The sequence below is a fragment of the Podarcis muralis genome, chromosome 5 (genome assembly GCF_964188315.1).
Source record: "Podarcis muralis chromosome 5, rPodMur119.hap1.1, whole genome shotgun sequence".
NCBI lineage: Eukaryota > Metazoa > Chordata > Lepidosauria > Squamata > Lacertidae > Podarcis > Podarcis muralis.
This window is the reverse complement of record NC_135659.1, coordinates 27,395,851-27,422,522: the sequence shown is the minus strand read 5'-3', so window position 1 is coordinate 27,422,522 and position 26,672 is coordinate 27,395,851. Positions and strand designations below refer to the sequence as shown.

General features: G+C 43.6%; 1 long non-coding RNA gene across 1 annotated transcript; it reads left to right on the top strand.

Annotated features, from left to right (window-relative positions):
• Positions 1-10,783: 10,783 nt before the first annotated feature.
• Positions 10,784-13,605, top strand: LOC144327690 (uncharacterized). Its single transcript, XR_013392766.1, has 2 exons — positions 10,784-10,984; positions 13,301-13,605. It is a non-coding gene; the product is annotated as an uncharacterized LOC144327690 (long non-coding RNA).
• The last annotated feature ends 13,067 nt before the right edge of the window (positions 13,606-26,672 follow it).

Here is a 26,672-nt window from a genome sequence, read left to right as displayed (position 1 = left end):
GTGACTGTGCCTCCACCTTCCTCACACCTGACATCACCTGCAGCGTCAAGTGTGATACTGGTTTGCACGACTGGAGTCAAATTGGGACCAATGCCAGACCTAATTTGGTCTGTTGGTCAGAGGTTCCCCACTGCTAGACTGCCTGAACATTTTGTCTCCTCCCCTTAAGATTCCCACATATCTGACTATTGTGGACAGACGAAGGGGAAATCAAGGACTCTAACTTGTGCAACTTTAAAGTATTTTATTTTAGTTATCTTTTATTCTTCAGGCTATTTTTCTCCCTTTCCTTGGAACCTACAACTGCTGGAGGAAGTGGAGAATCCAGAAAAGCAACAAAAGAAATCCTAGCCTGCTCTTCAATGCAGTTTCATGCTGCCAGGTCAGTGATTAACAAAGACAAGGTCCTACTGCAGGGAAGCTAAATGGAGTTCATTATGGGCAAAAGAGCTGCCGAGGCCAAAAAGGTGAGGCGACGTGAAACAGGATGAAATGAGAGACTAATAAGTGTGGGTTTCACTTCCTTAATGTAACCGTAAGGGTGGCTTTTAACTATCAGACGCTCGTAAGAATTATGGATAACAGCAATTCAGAGGAAATATTTTACACCATTATGAGCCTCCATCATAGATAACGGCGAGAGAAAGCAACCTTGGCAACAGTGTTGGGCTAAAAGAACAGACGGCAACTTTCTTAACACTCGTTCTCCAGCTAGGAAAGATAGGCTACCTTAACAGGGTTTGGCATAGCCCAAACTCTGGGATTACCATACATCTTACAGGGGATTGCCATGTGCATCCAAAGGGAAAATTGGAGGACCATACCTGGCGTGACTGGCAAAAGACTCTTTGCTGAACTCCTAGCTGAGGAACGCATTTCATCAGCTTTGGCTGGCGTGCCAACTGTGGTCCTACTGAGAGAGCTCTGATTTGGCCACAGCAACCCCTGTGTCTAGACACATCCAGGCTTGATTTCTGTGATGTGCTCTACTGGAGACTTCAGCAAGTTATTTTTGGAACCTCAGTTACTCATCAGTTGTGAAGGACAAGGGTTATGTGATGCTTTGTGGAAGCTGCCCTTTGAATTTTTGGTTAAGTTTAAATACGGGATACAAATAATACATTTTTTTAAAAAAAGGAACTTGAACTTGCAGCATTTCATAGCAGTGTTGGTTGGTCATGCCATCCGCTGATTATTGCTCATCTGTTCTGCAGCCTGTAAAACCATGCTAAAATAACAAAAAGGGGAGACAGATGCCTTATATTGAATCAAACTGATGGCCTATCAAGCTTAGGACTGTCCACTCTGACTGACAAAGACTCTCCAAGGTCGTAGGCAATAGCCTTTCCAAGGCCTGCTACTTGAGATCTGTAAATTGAGATGGTAGGGATTACACATGAGACCTTATAAAATGGTGAGCTTCACACTAAACTATGGCTGCTCCTCCTAAATCACCCCTTGTCAACCCATATAACATTTGTTCATCCAGTGACTCATCTTCAGCCATGTAGTCTTCTCTTTTTCTGTTAGCATGTCTCCTTAGCCAAGAAAACATCATAATCCTTGAAATGGAGCTGACATTCTGGTTTATCCCTCAGTATTTGGGGGAGGGGGGATTCATTTGAGAGGACTGACATTTTCAGCCTGGTTCAAGATCCCTACGAAAACAAGAAGTGGACTGATTTGCATAGTCTGATTCGCAATTATTATTATTTTCACAATTCTGCCACACTTCCTCTAACTTCCTCTAACTGCATCTGCCCGAGGTCCTTTATGGCCAATGCCTCAGCTCGGAAAGCAATCCGATACATTGACTTCTGCTACCGGCCAGCTGGAGGCCTGTTGTAATCAGGAACAGGAGATCTAGAGTAGACAGATGACTAATTTACAACGCTGTGTAGATGGATTAGGCAGCAGTCTGTTGAACATTTGTCAAGATAATTTGGTTTCCATGGAAACAGTTTGTCACAGAAGCTCACATGACAGTGATGGGGAATTTAAACAGGTGCTTGTCTTCAGGCTGGATGGGCCCACAGGCAGTGGAAATTGGAACGGTGTGCTGTTAAGATTCCGCAATATATTGGATAATATCCAGCTGCCTGTTGAAAACTGAACTGACTTGGAACTACATTGCAACTACAGTCCTGTCACTTTCCCATGTTGGAGTTGGCGACAGTCAGTTTTCAGAGTTTTTCTCACTTTGTCTAGTTTGGCACTCTGTTCTCCCCATTTCCCCTTTAATCTGGCCCAGTTAACTTTCACGATGCATAATTAAGACCAAGTTTGGTAGGTTAAAACACAGCACTTTCGTGTCCCTCCCAGGACTTTTGCAACTTAATTAGGGCTTCACGACGTGTAACCACTTGAACAGCTAAAGCAACACATTTTGCACAGATAAAGCTCAGCTCTTACATCATGATACATGCTTTGACTGTCAGCTGCCAGATCAAAGTAGATCTCATTGCAAGGTGACTTAAAATAATCAAGAGTCACTTGCTATAGCAGACGAGCTGAGTAGCTCAGCTCTAAGGTCTTACAAAGAGAACTCACAGGAAGTGGACAGCTCAGAATTTACAAGCTGGGGAAATGAGGTTTAAATCTAAGGATTAGTCTTAAAGAATGGGTTCTAATGGATGTTTTTGCTTATGATGCATCTAGGAATGGTGATTTAAATCCCTCTAGGAAAACAAATTAAATGAAAACAATTATTAAAATGCCAAGCCTGATTTTTATTTTTGGTACTGAATTCATATAGTTTTTAAAGTAATGAAAACTTGAAATGTGGGCTTCAGGTCCTAAACACATTGAAACATTGAACGAAGTGCCACTGAACAAAGTGGAACTTACTTCTGAGTAAACATGCATTTTTACACTCTTTTTTCTCTCCTTTAGAGTTCTTTTAATAGGCAGTTAGGGTTTCCCTACCAAGTCTCCCACATTTTTTAAATCTCCCACAATCCCCAACCAGGTATGTGCAGAGAGAGAAAGCCATTCTTTCACAGTAATTTGTCAAGTCCTGTGGCCGAACCACATTAATTTATGAATCATTCCTATTTCATTTGCTGCAGAATTAAGTTGCAAGAAAACTGCATTAAGCTTGTCGCATTAGTGGTTGTGAGCTCCCTACAGCCGTCACCTTTCCCCATGAATATTGGCCTGAAATGCTATTAATCCCAGAGGGTCCTCAGTCAGAGTTGAAGATGCCTGCTTGGAAATGAAATCCCAAGATGTCTGTGTTATGAAATGGCCTAGTTCTCCCTCAGGTCATGAACCTGTGTGATCTATGTGGTGAGTCTGCATTGGGTTTGGGGAACCTTTGACCTTTCAGATGTTGCTACAGCTGCAACTCCCATCAGCCCCAGTCCGGGTGGCCAATGGCCAGTGTTGATGGGAATTGTAGTTCAACAACATCTGGAGGATTAAAGGTTGCCCACACCTGTTCTACATGATATTTAATGGACACGGGTGGCACTGTTGTCTAAACCACTGAGCCTCTTGGACTTGCCGATCAGAAGGCTATAGTCCATGTGACGGGGTGAGCTCCCATTGCTCTGTCCAAGGTTCTGTCAGCCTAGCAGTTTGAAAGTTCAAATAGATAAATAGGTGCCACTGCGGTGGGAAGGTGAACGGTGTTTCCATGCACTGTGGCACTTGTCACAGTGTCATGTTGCACCAGAAGCGGTTTAGTCATGCAGGCCACATGACCTGGAAAAGCTGTCTGTGGACAAATGCCGGCTCCCTCAGCCTGAAAAACGAGATGAGCGCAGTAACCCCATAGTCACCTTTGACTGGACTTAACCATCCAGGGGTTCTTTACCTTTAACCTTACATGATATATGTATGTATGTATGTTTTATTGAATATTTGTATACCACTGTGTCGTGTGTGTGTGTGTGTGTGTGTGCGTGCTGTTTACAACAAAAAAAAAACCCCAAACAAGAATAAAACCGTACAATAAAAAGCATAAAGAAGAAATCAATTAACCATTGTGGAAGGATGTATTCTTAATTGACGGTATAGGCTTGGCAGAAGACCAAAGTTTTCAGCAGGTGTTTAAAAGTTGGCACAGAAGACACCTACTGAATCTCTACTGGCAGAGTATTCCACAGGACTGGGCTGATGGCGCTGAAGGCTCAGTTTCTTGTTATTGTCAAATGAGCCTCACCAACTTGGGGAAGGACCAACGATGCTCCTGCCAATGATCTCAGTGATCAAGGTAGGGTATAAGGATTCCGGCAATAGTTATGCAGTGTAACGGAAGCTGCCACATGGAAATGTTATCAACCAGCCTCCACATGACTGACATAATGGGTAACACTGGCCTTTGTTTCCCAAGGATAACATGTCTAGGCAAATATTTCTGGACTAGAAGATAGTTGGAGCAACCTGAAATATATAAACTGAATTATTTAGGGGTAACATGCGTGAAGGAAGGCAGGAGACAGTTGACATATGAAATAATTTGGTCTCTGACATATTGCTCGGTCGAAAGGGTCAAAGACAAACCAAAAATATAGCCAGAGTAGAGGACAAGTTGGCACCGTGGGAAATATTATTCCCCAAAATGAAGACAACATGAATGCTGTCTCCCAGAGGTTCACGTGTGGTATGATGGGAAGACATTTCCCTAAAGTGATTTTTGTTTTAATTGAACCGTTTGCACTCGATATTCCTCTGCAAGATCAGCCATTGAAATGGGTTATTTTAGGGGAAATTAAACAGCAAACCTGAATGGGAAAGCATTGGGGAGATAATTGATTTTCAGATGTAAGATAAATGCAAAGAAAGAAAAGGAGGAGGGAATCGTAAATAAAAATTAACAATTTCTACCATGGTTTAAAATGACACTTGAAGGTTGTAAAGAGAGATACAGCTCTTTACTAGTTAAGGAGACTTGGAGAAGCTTCAGGGCAATGAAATGGGGACGCACTTGCATTTGCGTGTCAAGATCCCGCAACCACCCCCTCATTGAAGAATAAAACACACCAGGACACAAAATATTAGATTAACGTTATTGGGCAAATTTTGGTCACAACTTTATTTATTACAGAATGTGAGTGGTATTGGCTTAGTCATTGAATGGACCGGACTATATCTGACTCCTGCCTGTTGCGCAGGGAGTCCTGTAAGGGTAAACCACCAGAAGGGGGAGCCCCATCGATGCAAAGCAACTCGAGCTCCTCCAGGTGTTCCCGATGGGGTTGTGTCTTGGCCCTAGCACCGCCCTGGGCTTCGGACAAGATTCACACCCCCTGATTCCTTTAATGGAATACCCTTAAGCTTGGAGGGCAGGTGATGGCCACACCTCCCCTCCCCTTCATAAGGTCAAACAATGCCTAACCACCAAACCTTACAAAGTTGTGATGATTGCTATGAGTCAGGCGAAAACCAAGTGGCTCAAGCCAATTCGCCAAGTGGAAAAATTCCTACCAGGCCCCTCAACGGCGACCAACCGAGGTCCATAGCAAGGCCAAAGAAGAAAAACCTGTAAAATACTGAGGGAGGGAGGGAGGGAGGGAGGGAGGGAGGGAGGGAGAAGAAGCGAGCCAAGAGGAAGCCCTCCGGCTCACGCCACATCTTAAATGGTCCCAGCCACGCCCCCACCAGCCAGCGGATTGGCTGGCTGATCGCTGACATGGCCAGGATTCCCCTGGCAACGTGGGACTTCATCCCCTGCTCTCGGAGGAGAGTGGGGGGCCACGCGGTCCACCACAACTCCTCCCCAAGGTGAAGTGGAGCGGACTAAGGCAAATGAAACACCTGAAACTGTTTTGAGATTCTTTGTAGTTTGGGAATTTGCTCCATAAGATGGGAGGATAGTTTTTTTCGAAATACCTAAACCCACCTGGACCCTGTGAGCATCATCTGAGGCCCTTCTTCATGTGCTTCCTCCACATGAGGACCAGAGGGTGGCAACAAAGAACAAGCCTCTTCTGCGATGGCTCCCCATTTGCGGAATGGTCTCCCCAGGGAGGTTCATAGGGCAACTTCATTATACACCTTTAGGTGCCAGGCAAAAATGCTCCTCTTCAACCAGGCCTTGTGCTGACTGAAATCCGATACTCTTTTTCATGTGTTTGTGGGAGCAGGGTATTATTTTGTTTTAACTATTTATTTGTGCTTTCCCCTTGTATTTTTATCTTGTCCTGAGATCTTTTGATAAAGGGTGGTATATAAATCTGTTGTTGTTGTTGTTACCCCACCCTGAAGCTATTGATTTGTTCCTCTTTGCTGTCAATCAAAATATCACAAAATAGTGTGCAAGCATTTGAGTTCTCCAGTGCTCTTCATCAGGCTAGATCAGCAGTCCCCAAACTTGGGTCTCCAGTTGTTTTTTGGACTACAACTCCCATCACCCTTTGTTAGCAGGGCCAGTGGTCAGGGATGATGGGAACTGTAGTCCAAAAACAACTGGAGACCCAAGTTTGGGAAACCCTAGGCTAGGTAGTAATGTGGGGCAGGGTTGGCCATTGTCGAATCCACAGAGCCTGTATCTCCAAACTGCTAGATAAAGCTGCCCTATTTAGCTTTTTGCCTAGCACACCATCTCACCTTTGCTAACATAAATACTTCCTAGTTCCTGTCAATTCCTATCTTCCACCTGTCAAGAAATCTGCATGCTTTGCTTAAGGATGGGTAGAGGCCTGAGCAACAGCCTGTTCTTGTGTTGCCAGAGATGAGGAATCAGCCAAATTATACTTCTTGTTTTGATACCTGTGTAGTCCTAAAAAGAACCTCATTTGAATTTTTGCTGCCTCTTCCCCATTCCATTTTTCAGACAGCGAGCGCATGTAGACTCCATGGTTTCAATATCAACCCCTCCCAAAAAGAAATAACCACCACAACCATTTCTCTGTTTGCTAGCTAGTTTGATGAAGAGTTCTGAAAAACTTGAAAGCCTGCACACTGTGGTATTTTGTTTCGTATAATAAAAATGGGGAGCAATATTGCCCCAATATGAGTTTTCTTATAGAACAACATGGCTAACCTATTTTTCTTTTTAGCAATTAAATGAATACATGAGGTAAACTCAAAATAACTGAAAACTTTTGGCAAGCATTTGTGTACAGGATGCTGCAAAATGGCTAACAAGCTCATCTTACAAATCTGTGTGTCTGTGAACATGCAAATCTGTGATGGATACTTGAAAGTTTGTTTATCTCTGACTATGCTGTTGAACTGTGAGCATAATCTGATGTATCACCACAGCTCAGTTGCATTACATTTTCAGTGACCCGGATTCATATAATTTCTTTTTCAATTAAAAAAGCATTCTACAAAGCAGTACTTGGATCCTTTAAATGAAATCAACTGGCTGTTATTTCAATCTTGCAACTGTAGATTTTATTTTTATGCACATATTCGGTTTTATGGTAAAATGACGTAGAGTATTGACTTTAAATGCTAAAATAAATATTGAACATAGTATTTTTCAAGCTTATTTTATTTTTATTTAAAACAAAAAACAGGGCGACAGCAGGGAGGTGAGATGGAGTCAAAGATCTAAATGATAACAGTCTTCAAGTAGTTTGCCCTCGCCTGGAGTTGAACAAAATTGAAAAGATCAAAGTTAGTGCCATCTTGTTCAAAGGTGAAAAGGTGAAATCTGAAGTGTTTAGGAGGATCAGAGAAAATGGAAATGCATGTTAGTGTTTTGCAGTGCCTCCGGCCCATATCTATTAAGATACTTCATTTTCATTTGATATCTGCTTGTTTCTCATCTTACCACATCGATACAAAATTGGCCAAGGCTATTTCCCAGATACAAAAAACTTGCAGGCGCTGAAAAGTAAACACCAGCAGAGGATAAAAAGGTTTTATTATTTGTTAAAAATGACTAAGATTTGCACATTAGGTGTGATACTCCTCCACAAAGTAGCATCCCATTAATGAGGGAGAAGGAAGCATTAACACATATCTCTCTGGAACATTAGCATGCTGTTGGCAAATGGAGATGTGAGGGTTGTTGAGGGCAGGGCTGGTTGTAAAAATATCTGTACTTTGGACAGGGAAATGTAGATTTTTATTTGGGGGCCTTGCTCCCCTCCTCCCCTGCACTCCATAAAAATGTCCGTATGATTGATCTGCCCTGACTTATTCTTTCACAATGAAATGCAGCTGCCCCCCCCCAAAAAAAATGTTCAAATGATGCTGTTTCTCTAGGGGAAAATATAAGAAAAATAGGGACCTTTTCCGCAAAAAAAGAGGAAAGAGCAATGCAAAGGGGAAAAAGGCTTTTAAAGCTTTAAAGATACAGCAACCAGCAAAAAGCTTTTCAGGTGAAGGTTTCTTTCTTAACTCAATTTTGTCTAAGTAGATGAAAGCTAGACAGAGGAGGAGGAAATCCTGATGGGATATGCTACTCCTAGCTTGCAAAAGGCTCAACGGTCCCTGAACAAAATGATGCCTTAATGGTTAGAAATGGCAAGTGGAGACTTAATATCCATCTCTCAATACAATTTTGCGGCATGTTACTGTTAGATAGCAAAACCGAAGGCAGAAAATTTTTATTTATCTCTCCCTCCTGCTCTTGCACAATACATTGGTGTTTTTTGTTGTTGTTTCATATAGCAACATATAATAATTTTCAAGGCATGGGGTTTATAGCACCAGTTTTGTAGCTCTCCAATGGAATGTCCCGTGTTAATTATCCTAAGCATGTTTCCTTTTAAGTAAGCTCCAATGTTTTTAGTTAGATGTAATCCCTACTAAGAGTACTCCGGATTGCAGCAGTATATTGTCAATCATAGCAAAATCATGCTCAGCAGTTCCCCATAATGTCAAACTCACCTTAAAAAAAAAAGTCATGGCTTATTATTTTTATTTGTTTAATTTTTATACCGCCCTATACCTGCAGGTCTCAGGGCAGTTACGATATAAAAACACAATATGAAAACACAAAATACATAATAAAAACAAAAACAGGAACAACCCAATAATGCACCCCCTCCCCAACACATTTAAAAAGGGCACTGGATGCCAATCAACCAAAGTCTTGGTTAAGGAGTGCACACCCCATATTTGTAGAACATTAAAATCATATTTAAAGCACATGACTTCCCCCTAAGAAACATGGAAACTGTGGCTTGCTAAACGTTCTGGGAATTGTAACTCTATGAAAGGTAAACTACATCTTTGTCGGAAGCAATGTGCTTTAAATGTGCAGTGCGTCTGCAACTGAGGCTGCAAGCAGCTACCTCTTACAGAAAGAAAAGAAAAAAGAATGAAGTCTCAATTATTCTGCAAGCAAATGTACCAATATGGCTACTGGGTGACAATGGAAAGTTAGACATAGGGCGTTTGATATAGTCTGTTGGCTGATCTGCAAGCGCATCTGCACAGCAGGGTGTCATAACAAAAGAAGGCTCATTCATTTGACTCATTCAGACTACAAGCACTACTCACAATGACATTAAAGTAATATCATGACTAAGTTATTTCTGGTTTTAGACTATCTGCAGTCATATCTAGTGATTTTTTTCCTGGGAGTACTCAGGGGTAGACAGTACCGGCACCTTTCCCCCGCATGTTAAAACTGTGGCACTTACTGTAACAATGGCAATCCAATCCGAATAACTTGATTGTACTAGCCATTGAACATGACAAATCTGAATCCAAAAATAAATACAAGCAAAAGGGATGTCATGCCACAAATAATGGTATCTATTTAGATCTCTGCGTCTCCCTTACAGTTCACTGCTATATTGTGCAGGGTCTTGTTTCTGATCTTTTTGGCTGCTAAAGCGAAAAGGGTGACTTTATGAGTCACTGAAGCATTTAAGAAGCCATAGGACCTTCTCTGCTGGGGAGAGACATCTTTCCTGTATGGATGCAAAGGTGAGAAATCACCTCCTGGGTCCAATGTATAGTGCCCACATATACAAAGTCTGCCTTCGTACGGTATCCTGTTATATCATCCATCCAGGATGGCAGAGGGCATAGCTTGGAAACACAGCTCAGTAAAAGCGGATCTAAGTGAGGCTGGCAGGAGATTCCACAGGTAACTGGCTCTAAAATGCACTCTTTTTTGAAGGGGGGAACAAAGGAGAGCATTGAGAGGTTTTGATCGCTTGCAGATCATGTAGTGATTCTCTCCAGTGGCACCAATTGCTACAACTTCATGGTGGGTACAGTGGTACCTCAGGTTACAGATGCTTCAGGTTACATACGCTTCAGGTTACAGACTCCGCTAACCCAGAAATAGTGCTTCAGGTTAAGAGCTTTGCTTCAGGATGAGAACAGAAATCGTGCGGTGGCAGTGGGAGGCCCCATTAACTAAAGTGGTGCTTCAGGTTAAGAACAGTTTCAGGTTAAGTACGGACCTCCGGAAATAATTAAGTCCTTAACCTGAGGTACCACTGTACTGACACCTTTTTTTTTTGTAAAAAAAAGAAGAAGAAGAAGCACTGGTTGTATCCATATTTAAATGTGGGAGAAAATCTAAGGAGACAATGATGAACTTTTTTGAATGTTGTTATTTTGTCACGGTTCCCATGGCATGCAGTTATAGTAACTTTCCTCTCTATCTCGCAATTTCTGCGGCCACAAAGCTCCTTTTTTGAGGCTCAGGATATTGCTCCTGGGTCCTTTCCCCCCCTTTACTCCCTCTACTAAAGAAGTTTCTATTTTCAGATCACTAAGAGTGAATTCAGAGAACACACCGAAGTCTCATTCAGTTGTTTACCAGCTCATCATGGGCAAATTATCCCCCATTGACATCTAATACCCACATATACTAAACCATCATATTAAAAAAAAAAAAGAGTGCTGAAAGCTTCAGGTGTACATATTACCTTGAGATCATTTCAGTCACTGTGTGAAAAACATAGCCCTGTGAATCCTTCCATATAACTTGATAACTTGAACATGCTGCTCATTTGTTCTCTTTTGTGAAAACAGGGTGTTGATAGCCGCAGGGCCAAGGTCGGACATTTCTAGCCAGCGAGTTGCTATTCTGCAAGACCCATGGCCGGTTGGGTAGTAGGTGAGTCATTTCTTAATGATATTGTTCCTTTCTGTACTTGTATTTGTTATGGGCTACAAACTCTGATGATCTAATAAAGGGCTGTGACCATGAATTCCAACTGGTCGCCTACTGGTATTTCATGGAGGGACGAATGCAGCTGTAATGAATCCCCTCGATATAATGAAAAGTAGTTTCACAGCATTGCTCTACTTTCACAGAACCCGGAGAAGGCAAGCGGGCGTCCTGCCGTTGTAAATTCAAACACATGCAATATTAATATAGCTTATGGAGCCTTACATCTCTGTGAAATGTCACCAATATAAATAGACTGATCATGTTGGTTATTTGCTGGCAAATAATAATTAATCATGAAAAGTTAATCAAACACATCCCTAAAAAAAATATGTGACAGCCATAATATGACGCCCATTCAGCCCACAGACAGACAGACAGACAAACAAACGCACACACTCACTCACATGTGCTCCTTATTCATAGCTGCATGAATACAAAATGCCAATGATACTTCATCTTTAATACCTAAGGGATTTATAAGCATATTGCTTCAATAAAACCTGGTTCATCTGTACAGTGTGCAGCTCAGATATGCATATTTAATTACTCGGAAAGTAATTTACTTGTACAGATGGTGGTATTAGGGGTCTTACTTCAATTTAATTTACTTCTGCTGGTGAGAAATGTTATTTTGCTATGAATCTTTGCACAAAGAACACACTTTTATCATGGATAAATAATAACGCACAGTTTGTAATTAATACGCATGATTAATCTGATACATTCCCAATAAAGATTGAAACTAAAGTTGCACACAGCCCAGACGAGTTTGATGAAAGGGAATGTTAGAAGCACTCTAAATCCTAAGTAGTGACTTCTTGAAATATCACAGGAAGTAAACTCTGCTGGCACAATGAGGATACAATGGAGGCAGCAAAGCATGCCTTCCTCGCAGCTTTCACTGCCACAAGGTAGGCTCGATGATGAACCCTCACCAGAGTTGGGTTGCATTCAACTGCTGGCCCTCCAAGTGTCCCATTTTCCCCCAGGGATGTCCCTGATTTAGAGAAGACATCCCAGTTTCTGATATGTTCCCAGAATGTCCCACTTTTCGGTAGGGCATCCCTATTTTCATTCGAGAAATGTTGGAGGGTATGGTAGGATGTCCCTATTTTCACTGGAGGGTATGCCTCCAGACATCTGAAGGCAAGCCTTTATAGGGAAGTTTTTTTTAATGTTTAATGTTTTATTATGTTTTTATATATGTAGAAGGTTGCCTAGAGTGGCTGGGGCAACCCAGTATGATGTGTGGGCAGCGGCGTAGCGTGGGTTGTCAGCACCCGGGGCAAGGCAAGTAATTTGCGCTCCCTAACCCGTGGATTTGCGCCCCCTAACCTGTGGATTTGCGCCCCCTAACCCGTGGATTTGCCCTAACCCCAGATGTTGCGCCCGGTGCGGCCGGCACCCCCTGCACCCCCCACGCTACGCCACTGTGTGTGGGGTATCATTATGGAATGGGACGTCCCTATTTTCATCAGAGAAATGTTGGAGGGTATGCTACTGGTGTTTTCCTCCACTTGTCTTCAACACATCACCCAGTTTGTTTCCTCACTCTAAGCTCTGGAGTATACAAGGAAGCCAAGCAGGAAGGGGTTCTGTCTGAGGTAGACAGCACAGAAATCAATGTTAACTGTGGTAAAGGTACCCAGAAATAGATTCTGTTTCTGACTCTGAGGTAGATAGTCACAGAAAAGGGTTCTGCATGGGGTAGGCAGCACAGAAATGGATGCAAAAAATTAAAAAATGAAGCATTTCACCTTCTTGGGCCCAAATCTGCCTCTCCCTATGGTTCTACAGCACCAACAGAAGGATGATAAAATCACAATCTGTCACTATGGCTGCAACAAAACTGTGTGGTTGTGCTGATTCCATTGAACAGACCACCTCTTTTAACACCACTAAACAAGACCTCCCAAAATGGAAAGTAACACAGAGAATTAATTATTATCTATGCTCTTTTTTTTGTATTTACTTGGTAGGAGGAAGTGCTTTGTTGAACAAAATTGTTTTCTGGTGTTAAAAAAGAAAATTATCACGAAAAGTATTCTTGGGTTCGTTACGCTCTCAAAACTGAGCATTTTTCTTCTATTAAACGCTGCATCCTGCATCTCAGAGGCAGCATTATACCACATGCCACTGCGGTTGCTATGGTAAGCGTTCATGTTTTATTGAACAGTAAATGGACACAATCCCCTAAATGACTCCCATATGGCCCTAACACAAGCAACTACTTCTTTCTTTTCTTTTCTTTTTTTCCAGTTTCCCCTAAGTGTTATAAGGAATATGGATTTTCAACCAACTGAAGAAAAACACAGCCTCCTCTCTCTTCTTAATAGCACATTTTCCCTCTAGTTAGTCAATGTTTTCTTTTAAAAGATTAAAAAAGCATTTCCAAAGAATTATGAATGGGATGCACCGAGGTACTGAGTAGCCTCCAATCTCACTGAAAACTAATCAGCTGAGGAGAAGAAGAAGAAAAACCACTTTAGAACATCAGAGACAATGGATGGCTTCTTATTATTTTGTACTGTGGTACTGATAGCTAATTACAAAACGTGCACAGATTCTCCTGGCCTCCAATGCTCTCATTTCAGCCACGGTTTATGAACTGCTAATGCCTCTGCACAGAGAACTCAGATATATTTACCTAGAGCACATGCTCCCCACAAAAAGATTAACAAACCTCCCTAGAGCCACCTTCTGATGACAGTCAGACAAAGGGACTGACCATCCCAAGCTGAAGGGGCAAAGCAGGGAGAAGGGGATTGTGGAGCTGTCTATTGGGCCTCATCCCAACAGTGTGCAGTTCCTCCAAGCAGTTTGGAGCAGCTTCTCTGCCACCTCTGAGATCTGAGAACACGGGTGCCAACTTGAATAAAAAATGGGGGGGGGGGAGGTGAGCCTCACCTTGCATAATCAATCACATGACACAGTAAAAAAGGTAAAGGGACCCCTGACAGTTAAGTCCAGTCACGAATGACTCTGGTGTTGCGGCGCTCATCTCACTTTACTGGCCAAGGAAGCCGGCGTTTGTCTGCAGACAGTTTTTCCGGGTCATATGGCCAGCACAACTAAGCCGCTTCTGGCAAAACCAGGACAGCACACAGAAACGCTGTCTACATTCCAGCTGGAGTGGTACCTATTTATCTACTTGCACTTTGAGGTGCTTTCAAACTGCTAGGTTGGCAGGAGCAGGGACCGAGCAACGGGAGCTCACCCCATCGCAGGGATTCGAACCGCCGACCTTCTGATCGGCAAGCCCAAGGCTCAGTGGTTTACACCACAGCACCTCCCGCGTCCCCACACGATGCAGTACACCCACGCAATTTGAATGGCAATGAACTGGGGGGGGGGCGTTGACCCCCTCAAATATTTTATTGAGGGAGCCCTCTAGGTCTAGGAGCTAGCTGAGAAATAGTCAAAGTGGGCTTCCTTCTTCAGAGCTGAGCATTCTGGGTGAGGTGACCAGGAGAATATTTGTGCAACAACTGTGGTTTGCAGCAGTGGCTGGTAAGATCTTCTTTATATAAAAAAACAACAACTTATTTTTTATAAAAAGCTGAAAGGACTCTCTTGAATTCTGACTCCTGGCCAGTTGGCCTGACTGGGCAACCATTGGGGCCAGGCCTGTCAATGAGCCTCAGACTGCAAACTGTCTTTTTTTAAGCAGAGGTTGAGTGGCCATCTGCTATGGATGCTTTAGTTGAGATTCCTGCATTGCAGGGGGTTGGACTAGATGACCCTCTGGGTCCATCCCAACTCTATGATTCTTTTGTTCTCTCTCCAACCGTTCTTATCCTGGGAACCTGCATCCACACGTGCAGCTCCCCTAACACATTATCAGTTTCAAAGCAGAACAGAAACCCTCGTGTGCAGATCGGCCTGTTCCAATCGAAATAAATGGGATGGGGAGATTTCCTGGGTAGCCATGTGTGACTCGGAGCATATTTAGATCTGCACATGAGAATGCATGTATTTTTGCCATGCATTTTTATTTGTATTTTTAGCAGCTTTGGCTTATAATTGTAATGTGCACCATCCTGTCTTCCCCACTGGCAATCATTTCCAGTAAAACCAGGCACTGAATCGTATTATTGCAGATGGGAAAGAGAAAAACACACATAATCACAGCGTACCACTTATCTCTTGCTTCCTGACACTGAAGTCTCTGGAGCATGTAATAATTTACAAGGGGAGGAACAAAAAAGGATCTCCCTGCTACGATGGAAGTATATGAAATGCTGAACGCTGGTAGGACTCTGGTTTTTGCTTAACAGCGGTTTTCAAAGTGGGAGTCCGTAGGCCCCTTCAGAGTTTATGGAGATCTTCCTGCGGGTCCATTCAACAAACCACCTATCCCTGCCAAACTTCACAACTATCTTGTTGCCCAGTTCACAACCTTTCAGAGGTAGCTCATTCTAGCAAAAGGGCTGCTGTAAGGGTTGTGCGGGTGTTACAACCCCAAACGACTGCAGCCTTCACAAAATTGCACGGCTGTTCACAAAATTGCATGGCATTTGTGTGTGTGTGTGTGTGTGTGTGTGTGTGAGACAGAGAGAGAGAGAGAGAGAGATCAGCCCTCGTAGAAAAACTCAGAAGGTTCCAAACAGCTGGACAGCCTACAATCTGTCAAGAGATTCAACCTGTCTATTGATGATCTATCATAATTATTTTTATTTTTTGGAAAGAACCAGTATAAGAAGAGGAAGAATAAGAGTTTGGATTTGATATCCCGCTTTATCACTACCAGAAGGAGTCTCAAAGCGGCTAACATTCTCCTTTCCCTTCCTTCCCCACAACAAGCACTCTGTGAGGTGAGTGGGGCTGAGAGACTCCAGAGAAGAGTGACTAGGCCAAGGTGACCCAGCAGCTGCATGTGGAGGAGTGGGGAATCGAACCCGGTTCACCAGATTACGAGTCACCTGCTCTTAACCACTACACCACACTGGCTCTCTAACAAGGGAAGGCCAGTGATGGAATACCTCTCTCACTCTTTTTTCCATCACTGGGTGGTTGATTTCAGCCCAACGTACCCAGCCCAAGGAACCTTCAAAAGGAAGTTGCTGCCACAGCCATTATGTGCATGTTTATTTTAATGAAATGAACAAAGATTATGAGTCATGGGAGTCTGGAGTGTGTGTGTGTGTGTTTGAACCTAATGGTGCTTAGTTTATTTTTTGGTTGCTCTTTTGTTAATGCTGTTATTATTGTATTATATGTTATTAAGGCTGTATTTTGGGCTTTTATTCAGCCAGAACTCGCTGGAACTCATTTCCGGCACCTGTCAGATGGGTGCCACTGTCATTATAAGAGAAAAAGGGAGCTTTCATGGTGAGTTCCGGCACCTCTTTTTCTAGAAAAATAACACTGGCTGTATTGATTTTTTTAATCATTTAATATTACTTTGGCTTCAATTGTGTTTCATAGATTGTAATTGTTTCACTGATGCTTTGTTAATTATTCTATGCGAGTTATGCTGTACTTGTGATGTTCTATTATGTAGGGACGCAGGTGGCGCTGTGGTCTAAACCACTGAGCCTCTTGGGCTTGCTGATCGGAAGGTCAGCAGTTTGAATCCCAGTGACGGGGTGAGCTCCCATTGCTCTGTCCCAACTCCTGTCAACCTAGCAGCTTGAAAGCATGCCAGTGCAAGTAGATAAATAGGTACTGCTGTGGCGGGAAGGTAAACGGCATTTCCGTACGCTCTGGCACTTGACTCCTCAATGCCTCTGTGTGCCAGTAGTGGTTTAGTCATGCTGGCCACATGACCCAGAAAACTGTCTGTGGACAAACGTCGGCTCCCTCGGCCTAAAAGTGAGATGAGTGCCGCAACCCCAGAGTCTCCTTTGACTGGAGTCCAGGGGTCCTTTACCTTTCCTTTTACCTCTATTATGTCCCTTTGTTTTATTATTATTTATTGTTGGTAAGCTGCTCTGGGATACTGGCTCTTGACTGAAGTGTGTGTGTGTGTGTGTGTGTGTGTGTGTGTGTGTGTGTGTGTGTTAAAGAAAAGCAGCATGGAAATATTAAAAAATCAAATCAATCTCATTCTCACTCTCTCACACACCAATCAGACCATGCCTACAGCTAAAATTAGGCCAGGTACAATGGCATATTTGTTCATTATGTAGACATTTGGTTGGCTTTGAAATCTGCAACAAAATGTCAGGACAAAAATGCTTGTATCACAAGTATTTTACATTTATAATCTCCCCACGTTAAATTATATTTCCCATGAAGAGGCGGAATGAATTTTGGTTTATGTTCTGTTGGCTTTCAGATTTACCTGACAAGTGTTGGCCTTAACTGTCATCGGCCTCCTTAGGTCTAAAGACTTGCAAATACACTTGTAATCAAGGTCTGATTCATATGGCAGATTAGAATCCTGGGTTTCTGCACCTCTTTGTCTGCTTCAGTCCATTTCCCACCCCCCTCTATTATTATGCTAATCCTTTTAGGTCAACATATCCCCACCCACCCATTTTTCTTAAATCTGCTGTATGCAGTCATAGCCAGACCTTCCTCTTGCTTCCCTCCTCCCTCTTCTAACTTCTCTTCAATCATTTCTTGAAGTAGCCCCTCATTTCGGGAATGTGTTCCATCACAACTGATTTCATCTTCCTCACACTTTGCATCACTTCGTATCAACACTTCTGCCCAGCGTTTATTCATATCCAACTCCATTTATAAATTATTTTCCAACACCCCATTTCACACACCTTTGGTTTCCTTTATTCCTTTTCCTCCCTGTCACCCATACTTCATACTCTTAAAGAGCGATACCTCATAGGTTTGTTTTTAAAGATAAATTTCTTTTTCACTTGTAAACCTATTTCCCCTGCCAGTAAATGTTTCTTTTTATAAAATGTACATTTCACCATGTATTTTAAGTCTTGTGAAGCCACACTATTCTGTCCACACAAACACCCTCTAGATTTTCTAGTGGCTGCTCAATGGCCTGGAAAACCAAATTTCATTTTGTTGAAAATGTTCTGCAGCTTTCCTTTGGCATCTGAATACTAATATACTATCCACAAAACGTATTTAAATACCTATTGGCCACATCCTTTGCAGGGGCAGATGGGATTTGTCAACCTTGGAAGGTAGACCATCTGGGAGAAGGAAAACTCTCATTCTAAACCTTCACTGCCTTGCAGGATATCTTCAGGAGAAGAAAAGGCTACGGAGAAAACCCTATACAAATCCAGAGTGGAGTCCCTAAGACAGTTGGGCAACTCCTGCAGTCAAACTGGTGCCCAACATATTGTTCTGCTTTCCTTTGGACCATTAGGGATGCAGGTGGCGCTGTGGGTAAAACCTCAGTGCCTAGGACTTGCCGATCGCATGGTCGGTGGTTCGAATCCCCGCGGCGGGGTGAGCTCCCATCGTTCGGTCCCAGCTCCTGCCCACCTAGCAGTTCGAAAGCACCCTTAAGTGCAAGTAGATAAATAGGTACCGCTTTATAGCAGGAAGGTAAACGGCGTTTCCGTGTGCTGCGCTGGTGCTGGCTCGCCAGAGCAGCTTCGTCACGCTGGCCATGTGACCCGGAAGTGTCTCCAGACAGCGCTGGCCCCCGGCCTCTTAAGTGAGATGGGCGCACAACCCTAGAGTCAGATACGACTGGCCCGTACGGGCAAGGGTACCTTTTACCTTCCTTTGGACCACTTCAGTGGGGCTGAGCGAGATCTTGTCATCTGGGCAGCCCAGGACCTCCATAAGCACTGTCCAGGTTTCTGCCCCAGGGAAGCCACTTCGGTGCTGCTAACACGGTGGATTGGCTTCACCCCTGAAAGTGCATTCCATTGTGTCTCAAAACAGATGGATGCCCACGACAACAATATCTTCTGCAAATACGTTTGCTAAATACTGCACAATCAATTCCACCACCTCTTCAGATGCTGCTTTCAGCCACAAAGTTCTGCCAAAGTTCTTGGGCTAATCCACCTTCTTTTGCTACTGCTTTCCTACATCCCATTTGTCAGCAATGCCCTCTGGGATCCACAGGTAGAAGTTTATTACATTGTGAATTTCTGTTCACTAGGGATCCTGGAGAACATTGCTACCTGCCCACGTTTGTGGATTTGTAGTGTAGCATTAGTCATGTCCCAGTTACCGTTTCTCCCACTGTCTGACATGTGGGAAGTTGTAGTTAAAGTCTCCAAGTCTCCAAGGGGTCTTTGCTCTCATGGTATCTCCTTTTGGGTCTGCCTTTGGGTGGCCAAGTGTTTTGTTTTCATGTTTGCTGTCGTTTCCCCCCCCTTGCAGTGCATTTTTGAGTCATCCTTTCCTGCCAGTCTAGGAATGAGGGGGTGTCTCCTCCTATTCCACCTCAAAATTCTAGCAGCTCTGCCTGTTGGTTCCAGTAAGAAGTGCCAATATAGGGGCCACATTTCCCATACCCACCTGCTTGTGTCTTAAGATCTTCTGTAGAAGCCCTTTTTTCAAGTATCCTCTTTAGTGAAGGTTTCTTCAGTGGAGCCCTGGCCTTCCAAAGAGTCACGTCTTATCTTAACATTACAATATGTTGGGTGCTAGCTTCTGACACTGAATTTTGCCTTACACTGTTGTTCAGCTAATGTTGGCCAAAAAGGGACACAGGTAGCCTTCTGGTCTAAACCACTGAGCCTCTTGGGCTTGCTGATCAGAAGGTCGGCGGTTCAAATCCACACAATGGAGTGAGCTCCTGTTGCTCTGTCCCAGCTTCTGCCAACCTAGCAGTTCGAAAGCATTTCTGTGCAAGTAGAGAAATAGGTACCACTGTGGTGGGAAGGTAAACGGTGTTTCCATGCGCTCTGGCACTCGTCACAGCCCCCCGTGTGTCAGTAGTGGTTTAGTCATGCTGGCCACATGACCCAGAAAGCAGTCTGTAGACAAACACCGCCTCCATCAGCCTGAAAGCAAGATGAGCGCCGCAGCCATTGGTCACCTTTGACTGGACTTAACCATCCAGGGGTCATTTATCTTTACCTACTTTTTGCCATGATATCTGGAGCTGATAGGGGTTGGACTGGACAACATCTGGAGAGCCACTGCTTCACCAATCCTGCTATAGGTGTTATCTGTAGCAACTTTGTAGTAGTAATAGGACATCAAATAATGGAACCACATTTAGTTTGGTCCACATTTCATCATGATCGAACTATAGTTGCTGTCTATACTGGCTCCTCCTGTATGAATTTACTGGATTCTTAAACTGATTATTATTTAATCCATTTGCTGCCTTCCTGCATCTCCTCTTCTTTCCCAGGTATATCTTGTTTTATGTATCTTAAATAACATATTTGTTACCTGAGAATTTAATCAAGCAATCAATCTCCCTTCTCTCGTTCCTTTCACTTAGCTCAAATAATCTGTTTTCTCTCCCATCCTTTCCTTCGCCAGCATTCCAATCTCCCATTTTACGACCAAGTTATCTTTCCCCTTTAGTTGTTATCCTCCAGTTTGCTCACAGACATACTTAAAAGGTTTTCAAGCAAAATCTTAAGCTGATCTTTGATAGATGGAAGAGATCAAGCTTGTTAAATATCACACGGAAAGGTAGACATTTCTTATCTTGAGCAATATGCTTTAGACTTTGTTTTTTAAATACTCTTTTTCTTTTTTAAGTGTGGGACTGTTGGAAAATCAGCTGCAGGCATTCCTGGAGCTCCTGTTCCTTGAGTCATTGCTGTGAAGGAAGCTGTAGGCCTCCAGAAACCCATAGCTTTCCCAGCGCCTTGCTCCACAACCACCCCTTGCCACTGCCCATTCCTGCCCTCCACAAACCCCCTGTCAAAGCATCTTTGTGCTGGTCAAAAACTCTGCTTCTTTTTTTGTTCCCGGTTTGCTCCCTGGTCCTCTGCCCTGCGATTCTTGCTTCCAGTTTGTCTCACTGAAATCATCTCCCTAGATTGTCCTTCACCTCACTTTAACCTCTCAAAGGGCTCATCCACACTTCCGTTTGCCCCACTGCTTTCCCACAGGGATATCTGAGGTTTAGCACTGAATGCCATTTGTTCCGATTCAGCACTAAAGAGTACATTTTCTGATGGAAAATGGCAGAGCAAATGCAAAACTGCTCAGACCCATACATTGAGCTTGTCTCTTGGTCAAGCACATCAACCAAAGCACTTCAATGAAAAGGCCACATTCTACTCGGATCAAACCACACCTGACATGAGAAATCCATTATTAGCTTTTCCTTCCTTCCTTCCTTCCTTCCTTCCTTCCTTCCTTCCTTCCTTCCTTTCCAGATTTAGGTCTGGGAAAATGCCAGTTTGTTTGTGCAGCAGTCCGTGTGCAGCGGTATCTAACAAAGTGCCTGTATTTTACCTCCGTAGCTTACCAACAACTTGGGTGGGGTAGATTTTGGTTGGGAGAACAGCAAACAGACAGATGGTGAAATACCTTCACCAACATGGTGAAATACCAGCACCAAGTGTGCAAAACAGATTTCCTCTTCCACATATGGGCTGATCCTGAGAAGCCCTGAGCTGACATGTGGGAATCTAGCTAAGACCTGTGAGAAACTGGGAAACTAGCTAACCCTGGAGAAAGGTTCTAAGCTAGTTAACCTGTAACTTGCTGCTTTTCTACTTGTCGTGTGTGTGTGTGTGTGTGTGTGTGTGTGTGTGTGTGTGTGTGTGTGTTTTAATGTGGAGGAATATCACAAAGCTGATCCTGCCACCCACCTCATAGGTAGTAGTGGTAATAGACTTCATTGTATTTTTAGCAAACCAATCATCATACAAGTTCAGGGGGCTATGATTCATTTTTTAAAATATATTTTAAATGCCCTCTGACCACTTAGTTGCATACGGAGAATAAGATCATGCACTCTACAAGACACAAAGTTACAGAAAGAAGTAAAATACAAATGAGCACAATGGAACAGTCTAGTTTATACTTCTCACAATTACATAAAGTGCAGAAAGAAAATTCCTAGCTAAAAATTTGATAAGCACATACTTATCTAGATCCATTAAATTTTGAGTGCTTTTTAAAAAAAAACCAAAGCTGCTACAATGAATTGTGCTGTTCTAAAAGTGATATACCTGTTCATCATGTGCCATTTGAAAATGGTACAGTTACTGAGGCGCTCTGCCTTGCTGTCATCCTTAACCCCTTGTGTCCTAAAGCTTTACTCTGCAGCCTGCAGGCGAAGGATTGAGCCAGTGTCAATGAGGAAGGAAATTTGGTGTACATGAACTATTCTCTCTAATAGGAGTTGCTCTCATTATTTGCAGATAACTTACTCTGTCTCTTTTTTGCCCACACCCACCACAGGAAGGGATGTTGGATTAGAAATGTGGGTGGAAATCCACACAATTTGCTTGTCTATTGGAGGTCCAGAACTGAAATCACACAGTGATCCTTTTTAAAAATCGTTTTTCATTTGCAAATGTTACATAAATAATGACATTATTTACTGCCTTATTTACTCCACTGAAATTAATTGTGGGATTAATTACATAAGCTTCGTCCACAGCAGATAACTAGACAGGTAATGAAGGGGTTTAGCAGAAGCTGAACTGCAGCAGAACACAAGCAGTACTGGTTGGGATGAACCCAGGATGTGAAGGTAGTCACTGCTTCCTTATATCCCTACAATTAAAGGTAAAGGTACCCCTACCCATACGGGCCAGTCGTGTCTGACTCTAGGGTTGTGCACCCATCTCACTTAAGAGGCCGGGGGCCAGTGCTGTCCGGAGACACTTCCGGGACACGTGGCCAGCGTGACGAAGCTGCTCTGGCGAGCCAGCACCAGCACAGCACACGGAAACGCTGTTTACCTTCCTGCTATAAAGCGGTACCTATTTATCTACTTGCACTTAGGGGTGCTTTCGAACTGCTAGGTGGGCAGGAGCTGGGACTGAAAGACAGGAGCTCACCTCGCCGCGGGGATTCGAACCGCCGACCATACGATCGGCAAGTCCTAGACACTGAGGTTTTACCCACAGCGCCACCCCCGTCCCATTATCCCTACAATTACACTCTTCTAATTCATAGAATCATAGAACTGTAGGATTGGAAGGGACCTCAAAGGTCAACTAGTCCAACCCCTGCAATGCAGGAATCTTTTTGCCCAATGTAGGACTCAAATCAATGACCCTGAGATGAAGAGTCTCATGCTCTACTGACCTATCTTCACCCTTTTTCATACTACACCAATGTCTGGGAGGCGCAGGGTCAGCCCACTTCTTACATGCTCTGTGGCTGAAAACATAAGGTTGCCGTGTTTATTATTATTATTTAAAAGTGTGCACAATATGTTTTAGGGAAACCCTCCCTTTAGAAAACAAAAGCAAACCAGGACACCACAAAAGCTGAGGGGGGGAAAGGGTCACTTCTGCCTTTGTAATCCCGGACATATGACAACCCTAAGGGGATGGGATTTCTCCTAGAGAAGATTGCTCCAACCATAGCCAGCTCTTCATCTCTGTCCCCTCCACTCTGTACCTTCCTCTCCTTTTTGTGACTGTTCTTTCCTTGAGTTATGAACCAGATGTTCTGCCTTTTAGTCATTTTTTTAACCAAATTTTGTAGAGCATTGCAGCTGGTTTCCTCTCCAGGATGGAAACATAGTTTGGCAAGTTTGCAGCAAAAGTAATATATGGATGGTGGCGATTGGCTACTGCCTATGATGTAAACAAGACATCGCCATCCCAAATTCCAGGGGGGAGGGGGATAGCAATTTTTTTTAAGTGCTCATTTAAAAAATGGCAATAGAGGAACTTATCCATGTCCTCCCCCCCCCCTTTTTTTTAAAAAGAGAAACAGCTTGCTCAAAGTCTGGGGGGTGCAAAGACAGACGTTTAGCCTGTGGTTTGATTTCCTAGGATGCTTGTCTGTGATGCAGATTGTGAGGTCAGGAGAACACCAGGCTCACGCTGCAGGTGTGATTTGGCTTTAAATACCACATCTGTTTTCGTTCTCAGTTGCACGGGCCGCATAGCTCAGGCATGTGTGAAAGTGAAAATACTGCGGCTGACTTTTGCTTTATAAAAGAAATCCATCAGCCCAAATGCCTGGCCTTTATACACACAGCAGGCCACAGTTTAACAAAAAAAAAATATGGCTGTGCCAGGTTTTCCTGGGTCAATTGGCAGCACTGCTCTGTTACTCACAGGGCAGGAAGCTGTCCTTGTAGTCAGTGTGGAGACCACATGAATCAGAGCAACTGATGAGTGAACAATGAAAACTTTAAAACACACTTGCATCCATCTGGCTCTGAAAAAGGCAATGATGTCACATCGGAGGACACAACTACACACAGTGCAACTATTGGCCGCAGAGGTAAAGGTAAAGGTACCCCTGCCCGTACGGGCCAGTCTTGCCAGACTCTGGGGTTGTGCGCCCATCTCACTCTATAGGCCGGGGGCCAGCGTTGTCCGGAGACACTTCCGGGTCACGTGGCCAGCATGACAAAGCTGCATCTGGTGAGCCAGCGCAGCACACGGAACGCCGTTTACCTTCCCGCCAGTAAGCAGTCCCTATTTATCTACTTGCACCCGGGGGTGCTTTCGAACTGCTAGGTTGGCAGCCGCTGGGACCGAGCAGCGGGAGCGCACCCCGCCACGGGGATTCGAACTGCCGACCTTTCGATTGGCAAGCCCTAGGCGCTGAGGCTTTTACCCACAGCGCCACCCGCAGAAGTGGCCCATTGGCCGCAGAAGAACCTATTTAATTATAATAAACATGTTTGTAGATCTGTGGCATTTGTTTCTAAAACGAATACCTATGAGAACTTTTAAAAAGACAATCAGAAATAGGGGTCAAGTTCTTCCCAGGCAAGCCACCTTGTAAAATTATCCGGAATGTAATAATACCCATGTTATTGACTTAAGCACAGTTTCTTGTGACATGCTGCCGCTGACCTGTAATTTTTATCCTACATGTTGCCGGCACTATTAAAATGACACTTGTGAATGTAAATTAAGCTCACAAAGGGGACAGATTGTATGATTCTGGTTTCCCTCAGACGCCTGTAGGCTATCACAGGTTCCATATGTGAAGTAATTATGTTCACTGAAGGAAAGAATAAATGCTGTCAAATTGTGTACGGTGAAGAAAAGGCAGCTATTATATTTCAGTAGTCAGTGGAGCATTGCCACAGACAGTGGCAAGATGTATCAGGAAATAAACCAGCAACAGTCCTATACTGAATACCATCTTTAAATGAATATATGCTTTTGAAGGCCTAGTGCACGGTTGTTAAAAGTATGCGGGTTACTTAGCAATCTTTCCTGCTGTGGATTTTGAGTGGATGCATGCTTTTTTGATCAGAGATATCAGACTTAATTCATGGCCATTGGACAACTCCTGCTTGGCATTTTCTTAACATGGGCTGAAAGAAAAACCCAACAAATAAATGCTTTTAGCTTCATCACTCCCTATAACCATATAGGCAACCTGCAAATTTCAGTTGCTTCAGAATGAAGATGCCAGGCTCTTGCCTGGAACTGGTAGATTACCCTGATCCTTTAGCAACTTCATTGATTCCTGGTGTTTAATTCAAGATGGTTGTCCTGGTATCACAAGGACTGCTTTCTACCATATGACAGACCCTCCAAGTGTCCATATTTTCCGGAGACAGTCTCATATTGATTGTAGGGTGGCCATATGTCCTTTTTTTCCAGGACACATCCTCTTTTTCCTGGGTAGAGTCGTCACAGCGTTCCATAGTTAAAAGTAGAAGTCAGCAAATGTGTCCTCTTTTTTGCTCTTCAAAATATGGCATGCCTAATTTACAGAAGGGACGCGGGTGGCGCTGTGGGTTAAACCACAGAGCCTAGGACTTGCCGATCAGAAGGTTGGCGGTTCGAATCCCCGCGATGGGGTTGAGCTCCCGTTGCTCAGTCCCTGCCCCTGCCAACCTAGCAGTTCGAAAGCACATCAAAGTGCAAGTAGATAAATAGGTACCGCTCCGGCAGGAAGGTAAATGGCATTTCCGTGCGCTGCTCTGGTTTGCCAGAAGCGGCTTGGTCATGCTGGCCACATGACCCGGAAGCTGTACTCCGGCTCCCTCAACCAATAAAGCGAGATGAGCGCCGCAACCCCAGAGTCGGTCACGACTGGACCTAATGGTCAGGGGTCCCTCTACCTTTACCTTTAATTTACAGAAGCCATCCCACTTTCTGATCTGATCCCATAATGTCTCACTTTTCCTCATGACATCTCTATTTCCATCAGAGAAATGTTGGAGGATATGGAGTTATGCGACCCTCAAAGCAAGGAGATAAGTAAATATACAACCTTTAGAAGACATCTGAAGGCAGCCCTGTTTCGGGAAGATTTGTTTAACGTTTAATGCTTTATTACATTTTTTGTATTTTGGAAATTGCCCAGAGTGGCTGGGGTATAAATAATAAAATTATTATCAGGGTTAGGGTTAGGGTTAGGGTTAGGGTTAGGTTTTTCAGCTGGAACTCACCGGAACTAAGTTCTGGCCCCTCTCAGGTGGGCGTCATTGCCAATATAAGAAGAGAACACAGGAGGAATTCATGGTAGGTTCTGGCACCTCTTTTTCTGGAAAAATAGCACTGATGCTGATGATTGAATAGGACATCCCTATTTCCATTGGATAAATGTTGGATTGTATAATGAACCTGCCTGACTACAGTGGTACCTCAGGTTAAGTACTTAATTCGTT